The sequence below is a fragment of the Staurois parvus genome, unplaced genomic scaffold, assembly GCF_062004578.1.
Source record: "Staurois parvus isolate SC_StPar_1 unplaced genomic scaffold, SC_StPar_1.0 ptg001690l, whole genome shotgun sequence".
NCBI classification, from domain to species: Eukaryota; Metazoa; Chordata; class Amphibia; order Anura; family Ranidae; genus Staurois; species Staurois parvus.
In genome coordinates, this window is record NW_028319486.1 from 158,203 (window position 1) to 166,851 (window position 8,649).

Sequence of the window (8,649 nt, forward strand, 5' to 3'; positions counted from 1 at the left end):
GCTGAGCATCTCCATCCTCTATAGCTGAGCATCTCCATCCTCTATAGCTGAGCATCTCCATCCTCCATAGCTGAGCATCTCCATCCTCCATAGCAGTGCATCTCCATCCTCCATAGCAGAGCATCTCCATCCTCCATAGCAGAGCATCTCCATCCTCCATAGCAGAGCATCTCCATCCTCCATAGCAGAGCATCTCCATCCTCCATAGCAGAGCATCTCCATCCTCCATAGCAGAGCATCTCCATCCTCCATAGAAGAGCATCTCCATCCTCCATAGAAGAGCATCTCCATCCTCCATAGCAGAGCATCTCCATCCTTCATAGCTGAGCATCTCTATCTTCCATAGCTGATGTCGTCCATCTTCCATAGCTGAGCTCCTGCATAGCCGATGTCCTCCATAGCTGAGTATCTTCCATAGCTGAGTATCTTCATCCTCCATAACTCATGTCCTCAATAGCTGAGCTTCATTAACCATAGCTGAGCTCCTCCAAAGCTGACCTCCTCCATCCTCCATAGCTAAGTATCTCCATCCTCTATAGCTGAGCATCTCCATCCTCTATAGCTGAGCATCTCCATCCTCCATAGCTGAGCATCTCCATCCTCCATAGCAGAGCATCTCCATCCTCCATAGTTGAGCATCTCCATCCTTCATAGCTGATGTCCTCCATCCTCCATAGCTAAGCCCCTCCATTCTCCATAGCTGAACTCCCCCATCACCCCTATTCATTTTATTGCATTTCTAATTCAACAACATCTTTCCTGAGGTTTGATGACCAAAACTCTACCGGCCCATTCAAGAGAAGTCCATACGATAGTTCAGCAGTATGCACGACTGATGTTTATTTTTTTCTATTGATCAGTACTGTCATTGCCGAGTCTGTGAAACAATTTCTTCCATGTCGGAGCTTTTCCAGGTCGTAAAAATTCAGTTTCTTTACACCTGGTGTGTCGGTGATTGTTGGGTATGGCTACAGGTCATCACTGGTAGTGGCAGGAGGACTAGACATCTCAACAGCTCCTTAGGGAGTTAAAGGAAAGTTCAGCTGTAAATAATACATTAGAATTTGTTGATGTATTTTGATGTTTCTCATGACAAAAACAAAACATGGCTCCGTTCCTTACAGTTATTTTTTCCGCATCCACGAGATTACCCTACAAGGGTCCTCACCAGGGGCGGACTGACAACTCATGGGGCCCCACCGGGAAATAGGGGATCATGGGGCCCCTGTGTCCTTGCCCACACCAAAAAGGCCAATGAAAGGTACCAGGGGCATCTCATGGGGCCCCCTACTGACCCCGGGCCCTCGGGCAGTGTCCGAGTGCTCGAATGGTCAGTCCGCCCCTGGTCCTCACTATTGGGGGATATCGGTGTCTTGGGTGGGAACAATGGTGCACCTAAATGTCTTTGGTTTGCCACTGTTTAAAGTTTAATTTCTGCTATTTTTGTAAAATAACAAAAAACCCTCAAGACTGTAAGGGGATTTGTATAAGTGATGAGGTTTGTCCACCCTAATGTCACCCTGTAGACCACAGGTGTCAAACTGGTGGCCCTCCAGCTGTTGCCAAACTACAAATCCCATGAGGCATTGCAAGATAGACAGTTACAAGCATGACTCCCAAAGGCAGAGGCGTGATGGGACTTGTAGTTTTTCGCAACAGCTGGAGGGCCTCCAGTTTGACACCCCTGTGTTTCAGAACTACAAGTCCCATGAGGAATTGCACGGCTGACCATTACAAGCATGACTCCCAAAGGCAGAGGCGTGATGGGACTTGTAGTTTTTTGCAACAGCTGGAGGGCCTCCAGTTTGACACCCCTGTGTTTCAGAACTACAAGTCCCATGAGGAATTGCACGGCTGACCATTACAAGCATGACTCCTAAAGTCAGAGGCATGATGGGACTTGTAGTTTGGCAACAACTGGAGGGTCGCCTGTTGACACCCCTGTGGAAAGGTGTTTCAGAACTACAAGTCCCATGAGGCATTGCAAGATTGACAATTATGGGACTTGTAGTTTTCGCAACAGCTGGAGGGCCGCCAGTTTGACACCCCTGTGTTTCAGAACTACAAGTCCCATGAGGCATTGTACGGCTGACCTTTACAAACATGACTCCCAAAGGCAGAGGCATGATGGGACTTGTAGTTTTCGCAACAGCTGGAGGGCCGACAGTTTGACACCCCCGCCGTAGACCCAAAGGATGGATGAGGAAGCACCTCCAGCAGCTATAGAAGTGATCTCCACTTTCTGAACATCGCAGTGCCGTCCCTGAGCTGTGGTCACCAGAAGGGTCTCTAAGGGTCCAGCGTTCAACCTGTAGTCCAGGGGCCACATGGGTCGCCCTTTGGAAGTTATCCTGGGGGCCCCTGCAGTTAGTGGTCTGTTAGTGCTTTCTCAGGCTAGGGAAGAAAATGATCCATTAGACCGCTTTATGTAGCTAAATGATTTGGTTTCATTCTTTGAAAAACTATTTTTTTTCTGTGTTAGCTGTACATTTTATTTTTTTAATTAATGTTTTTAATTAATTTTTTTAATAATTTTTTAAATTTAATTTTTTAATTTATTTTTTTAATTTATTTTTTTTATTTCAACTTTGATACATTTTTTTATAATGCAAAGATAAATATCAAGATTTTTTTCAAGGAGGTGTATGGAGCGTCAGTAGTAGCATTGCTCTCTAACAGTCTCATGTAATGTATCTGCAATCTATAAAATCATCGTGTGAAAGCAAACACCCAAAACTATGTCAGCAGGGAGGTGTTTTATTACAGAATAGACATTCTATATCTCCTCTGTAATGAAGAAAATTCACAATCTTCTGTGCACTGCACGCGGAGCTGTACAATTCTAGCACCTGCTAGGGATCGGGATCAATAGACTCAAATGCGCATGCGCAGGAGTTACGTTGTTCTGTGCCAGCCGAATAAAACGACTGAGGAACCCGCACCAAGAAGAAGCCGAGGAGAAGACGTCAGGGCCGGCAGAGGAGCTTGTGTGTGTTGCATCACTGGATTGGAGATATGTGCGGGCTGTAATTCCATTTCAGATTGCTTCCCAGTCTTCACCAACTCCTATGGCATGCCTGCAGTCTCTGACCATCTCCTGTAGTATGCCTGCAGTCTCTGACCATCTCCTGTAGTTCGTCTGCAGTCACTGACCATCTCCTGTAGTATGCCTGCAGTCACTGACCATCTCCTGTAGTATGTCTGCAGTCTCTGACCATCTCCTGTAGTATGTCTGCAGTCTCTGACCATCTCCTGTAGTTTGTCTGCAGTCTCTGACCATCTCCTGTTCCATGTCTTGCAGTCTTTGACCATCTCCTGTACTGTATCTGCAGTCTCTGACCATCTCCTGTACTATGTCTGCAGTCTCTGACCATCTCCTTTACTGTGTCTGCAGTCTCTGACCATCTCCTGTACTATGTCCGCAGTCTCTGACCATCTCCTGTACTATGTCTGCAGTCTCTGACCATCTCCTGTACTATGTCTGCAGTCTCTGACCATCTCCTGTACTGTGTCTGCAGTCTCTGACCATCTCCTGTACTGTGTCTGCAGTCTCTTACCATCTCCTGTATCATGTTTGCAGTCTCTGACCATCTCCTGCAGGATGTTGACAGTCTAACTATCTCCTGTATTGTGTCCGCAGTCTCTGACCATCTCCTGTACTATGTCTGCCGTCTATGACCATCTCCTGTACTATGTCTGTAGTCTCTGGTCATCTCCTGTGCTGTATCTGCAGTCTCTGACCATCTCCTGTAGGATGTTGACAGTCTCTGACCATCTCCTGTAGGATGTTGACAGTCTCTGACCATCTCCTGTAGTATGTCTGCAGTCTCTGACTATCTTCTGTACTATGTCTGCAGTCACTGACCATCTCCTGTAGTATGTCTGCAGTCTCTGGTCATCTCCTGTGCTATGTCTGCAGTCTCTGACCATCTCCTGTACTATGTCTGCAGTCTCTGACCATCTCCTGCAGTATGTCTGCAGTCTCTGACCATCTCCTGTACTATGTCTGCAGTCTCTGACCATCTCCTGCAGTATGTCTGCAGTCTCTGACCATCTCCTGCAGTATGTCTGCAGTCTCTGACCATCTCCTGTACGACATCAGCATTCCCTAACTGTCTCCTGTAGTTTGTTTGCAGTCTCTGACCATCTCCTGTACTATGTCCGCAGTCTCTGGTCATCTCCTGTACTATGTCTGCAGTCTCTGACCATCTCCTGTAGGATGTTGACAGTCTGACCATCTCCTGTACTATGTCTGCAGTCTCTGACCATCTCCTGTACTATGTCCGCAGTCTCTGACCATCTCCTGTACTATGTCTGCCGTCTCTGACCATCTCTTGTACTATGTCTGCCGTCTATGACCATCTCCTGTACTATGTCTGTAGTCTCTGGTCATCTCCTGTGCTGTATCTGCAGTCTCTGACCATCTCCTGTAGGATGTTGACAGTCTCTGACCATCTCCTGTAGGATGTTGACAGTCTCTGACCATCTCCTGTAGTATGTCTGCAGTCTCTGACTATCTTCTGTACTATGTCTGCAGTCACTGACCATCTCCTGTAGTATGTCTGCAGTCTCTGGTCATCTCCTGTGCTATGTCTGCAGTCTCTGACCATCTCCTGTAGTATGTCTGCAGTCTCTGACCATCTCCTGTACTATGTCTGCAGTCTCTGACCATCTCCTGCAGTATGTCTGCAGTCTCTGACCATCTCCTGTACTATGTCTGCAGTCTCTGACCATCTCCTGTACTATGTCTGCAGTCTCTGACCATCTCCTGTACTATGTCTGCAGTCTCTGACCATCTCCTGCAGTATGTCTGCAGTCTCTGACCATCTCCTGCAGTATGTCTGCAGTCTCTGACCATCTCCTGCAGTATGTCTGCAGTCTCTGACCATCTCCTGTACGACATCAGCATTCCCTAACTGTCTCCTGTAGTTTGTTTGCAGTCTCTGACCATCTCCTGTACTATGTCCGCAGTCTCTGGTCATCTCCTGTACTATGTCTGCAGTCTCTGGTCATCTCCTGTACTATGTCCGCAGTCTCTGACCATCTCCTGTACTATGTCCGCAGTCTCTGACCATCTCCTGTACTGTGTCCGCAGTCTCTGGTCATCTCCTGTACTGTGTCCGCAGTCTCTGATCATCTCCCGTACTATGTCTGCAGTCTCTGATCATCTCCTGTACTGTGTCCGCAATCTCTGGTCATCTCCTGTACTGTGTCCGCAGTCTCTGGTCATCTCCTGTACTATGTCTGCAGTCTCTGATCATCTGTACTATGTCTGCAGTCTCTGATCATCTGTACTATGTCTGCAGTCTCTGGTCATCTCCTGTACTATGTCTGCAGTCTCTGGTCATCTCCTGTACTATGTCCGCAGTCTCTGGTCATCTCCTGTACTGTGTCCGCAGTCTCTGGTCATCTCCTGTACTATGTCTGCAGTCTCTGGTCATCTCCTGTACTATGTCCGCAGTCTCTGGTCATCTCCTGTACTGTGTCTGCAGTCTCTGATCATCTGTACTATGTCTGCAGTCTCTGGTCATCCCCTGTACTGTGTCTGCAGTCTCTGGTCATCTCCTGTACTGTGTCCGCAGTCTCTGGTCATCCCCTGTACTGTGTCTGCAGTCTCTGGTTATCTCCTGTACTATGTCTGCAGTCTCTGACCATCTCCTGTACTGTGTCCGCAGTCTCTGGTCATCTCCTGTACTATGTCTGCAGTCTCTGGTCATCTCCTGTACTGTGTCTGCAGTCTCCGGTCATCTCCTGTACTGTGTCTATTGGTTCAGAATATTTTTTTTTCTTGTTTTTCTCCTCTAAAACCTAGGTGCGTCTTATGGAGCAAAAAATACGGTATGTTTGTGTGTATGTATATATATATATATATATATATGTGTGTGTGTTTAATCTACACATTTGGAATGCATTTACAAATATATGTTAAAATGACTTTTTTATATGTTAAAAAGGATCTGAAAAATATATTTAAAAAAAAATATTTTTCATATATATAAAACGCATTTCAACATGCAGGATGTATGTGTGTGTATATATATATATATATATATATATATATATAGAATACAGCAAAAATTGTAGTATTTCAAATATATGTCAATATATTTGGGAAGAATATTTTTAAAATATATTTTTCTTCCATGTGGGATTTGTCATCTACTGGATCTGGCGTGGATTGAGGTATGTTTCTCTATGACAGCACCCCCACCACAGGAAACACAAGCAGTATATCCTGCACATGAATGGAAGGTACTTTTGTGTTTTTAGCTGGTTTTTTTTTGTTTTTTTTTGTAATGAAGTCCTCTTCAAAAAAATATGTTGATTTGGTTTGGCTGTGGCTCACCAAAAGGAGTATTTTGAATTACCTCAGCATATTTATTTACAGGATTCCTGCAACCTGAGGAATCCTGTCATAGATAGACGATGGAGGGATCTTTGGCCCCGAGGATGGCATCTCCGAATTGGAATTTTGGACACAGAAGCAGACAGGGACCGTTGGTTTGGAGGCTTCGCCAGCAGCGTGTGACCCAAACAGGATATATTTTGAGGACAATGCTGTATTTAGTCTGGTAAACGCTTTAGGCCACTTGCCAAACCAGATTACTCAGTGCAGATAATGGGCTTTTATTAGCCAGGCACACTGAGACTGCCCTTCTGATTAACTCTCTACTGAGCTGCATGGAGTGCAGTTAGATCACATTGTGCCCACAGCTGTATATTCGCTGATGTAGCGTCTTCTGTGTGTATACCGACACCGGACACTGCCATCTCAGATGTGATATGGAAGTAATGGACCTAATGACTCTCTATGGAGAATATGGAGACTGCAAAACTGTAAATGAAAAAGACACAAAAGTGGGAGAGAGCGGTGACATCGCTGAGAATGCAGCCTATCCATTCACTAGAGAGCGGTGACATCGCTGAGAATGCAGCCTATCCATTCACTAGAGAGCGGTGACATCGCTGAGAACGCAGCCTATCCATTCACTAGAGAGCGGTGACATCGCTGAGAACGCAGCCTATCCATTCACTAGAGAGCGGTGACATCGCTGAGAACGCAGCCTATCCATTCACTAGAGAGCGGTGACATCGCTGAAAATGCGGCCTATCCATTCACTAGAGAGCGGTGACATCACTGAGTACGCAGCCTATCCATTCATTAGAGAGCAGTGACATCACTGAGTACGCAGCCTATCCATTCATTAGAGAGCGGTGACATCACTGAGTACGCAGCCTATCCATTCATTAGAGAGCGGTGACATCGCTGAGAACGCAGCCTATCCATTCACTAGAGAGCGGTGACATCGCTGAGAATGCAGCCTATCCATTCACTAGAGAGCAGTGACATCGCTGAGAATGCAGCCTATCCCTTCACTAGAGAGCGGTGACATTGCTGAGAATGCAGCCTATCCATTCACTAGAGAGCGGTGACATTGCTGAGAATGCAGCCTATCCATTCACTAGAGAGCGGTGACATCGCTGAGAATGCAGCCTATCCCTTCACTAGAGAGCGGTGACATCACCGAGAACACAGCCTATCCCTTCACTAGAGAGCGGTGACATCGCTGAGAACGCAGCCTATCCCTTCACTAGAGAGCGGTGACATTGCTGAGAATGCAGCCTATCCATTCACTAGAGAGCGGTGACATCGCTGAGAATGCAGCCTATCCCTTCACTAGAGAGCGGTGACATTGCTGAGAATGCAGCCTATCCATTCACTAGAGAGCGGTGACATCACTGAGAATTCAGCCTATTAATTCACTAGAGAGCGGTGACATCACTGAGAACGCAGCCTATCCATTCACTAGAGACCCACTGTATTTGGATGGAGGAAGATCAAGCAGGCCATACTGTCTCGCGATGAGGAGGATGAAGCAGGCCATACTGTCTCAGGATGAGGAGGATGAAGCAGGCCATACTGTCTCGCGATGAGGAGGATGAAGCAGGCCATACTGTCTCAGGATGAGGAGGATGAAGCAGGCCATACTGTCTCGCGATGAGGAGGATGAAGCAGGCCATACTGTCTCAGGATGAGGAGGATGAAGCAGGCCATACTGTCTCAGGATGAGGAGGATGAAGCAGGCCATACTGTCTCAGGATGAGGAGGATGAAGCAGGCCATACTGTCTCAGGATGAGGAGGATGAAGCAGGCCATACTGTCTCAGGATGAGGAGGATGAAGCAGGGTATACTATCTCTGGATAAGGAATATGAAGCAGGGTATACCGTCTCGGGATGAGGAGGATGAAGCAGGCCATACTATCTCTGGATGAGGAGGATGAAGCAGGGTATACCGTCTCGGGATGAGGAGGATGAAGCAGGGTATACCATCTCTGGATGAGGAGGATGAAGCAGGGCATACCGTCTCTGGATGAGGAGGATGAAGCAGGGTATACCGACTCGGGAAGAGGAGGATAAAGCAGGGTATACCGACTCGGGAAGAGGAGGATAAAGCAGGGTATACTGTCTCTGGATGAGGAGGGTGAAGCAGGCTCTACCATCTCTGGATGAGGAGGATGAAGCAGGCTCTACCATCTCTGGATGAGGAGGATGAAGCAGGCTCTACCATCTCCGGATGAGGAGGATGAAGCAGGCCATACTATCTCTGGCAGAGGACGATGAAGCAGGCCATACTATCCCTGGATGA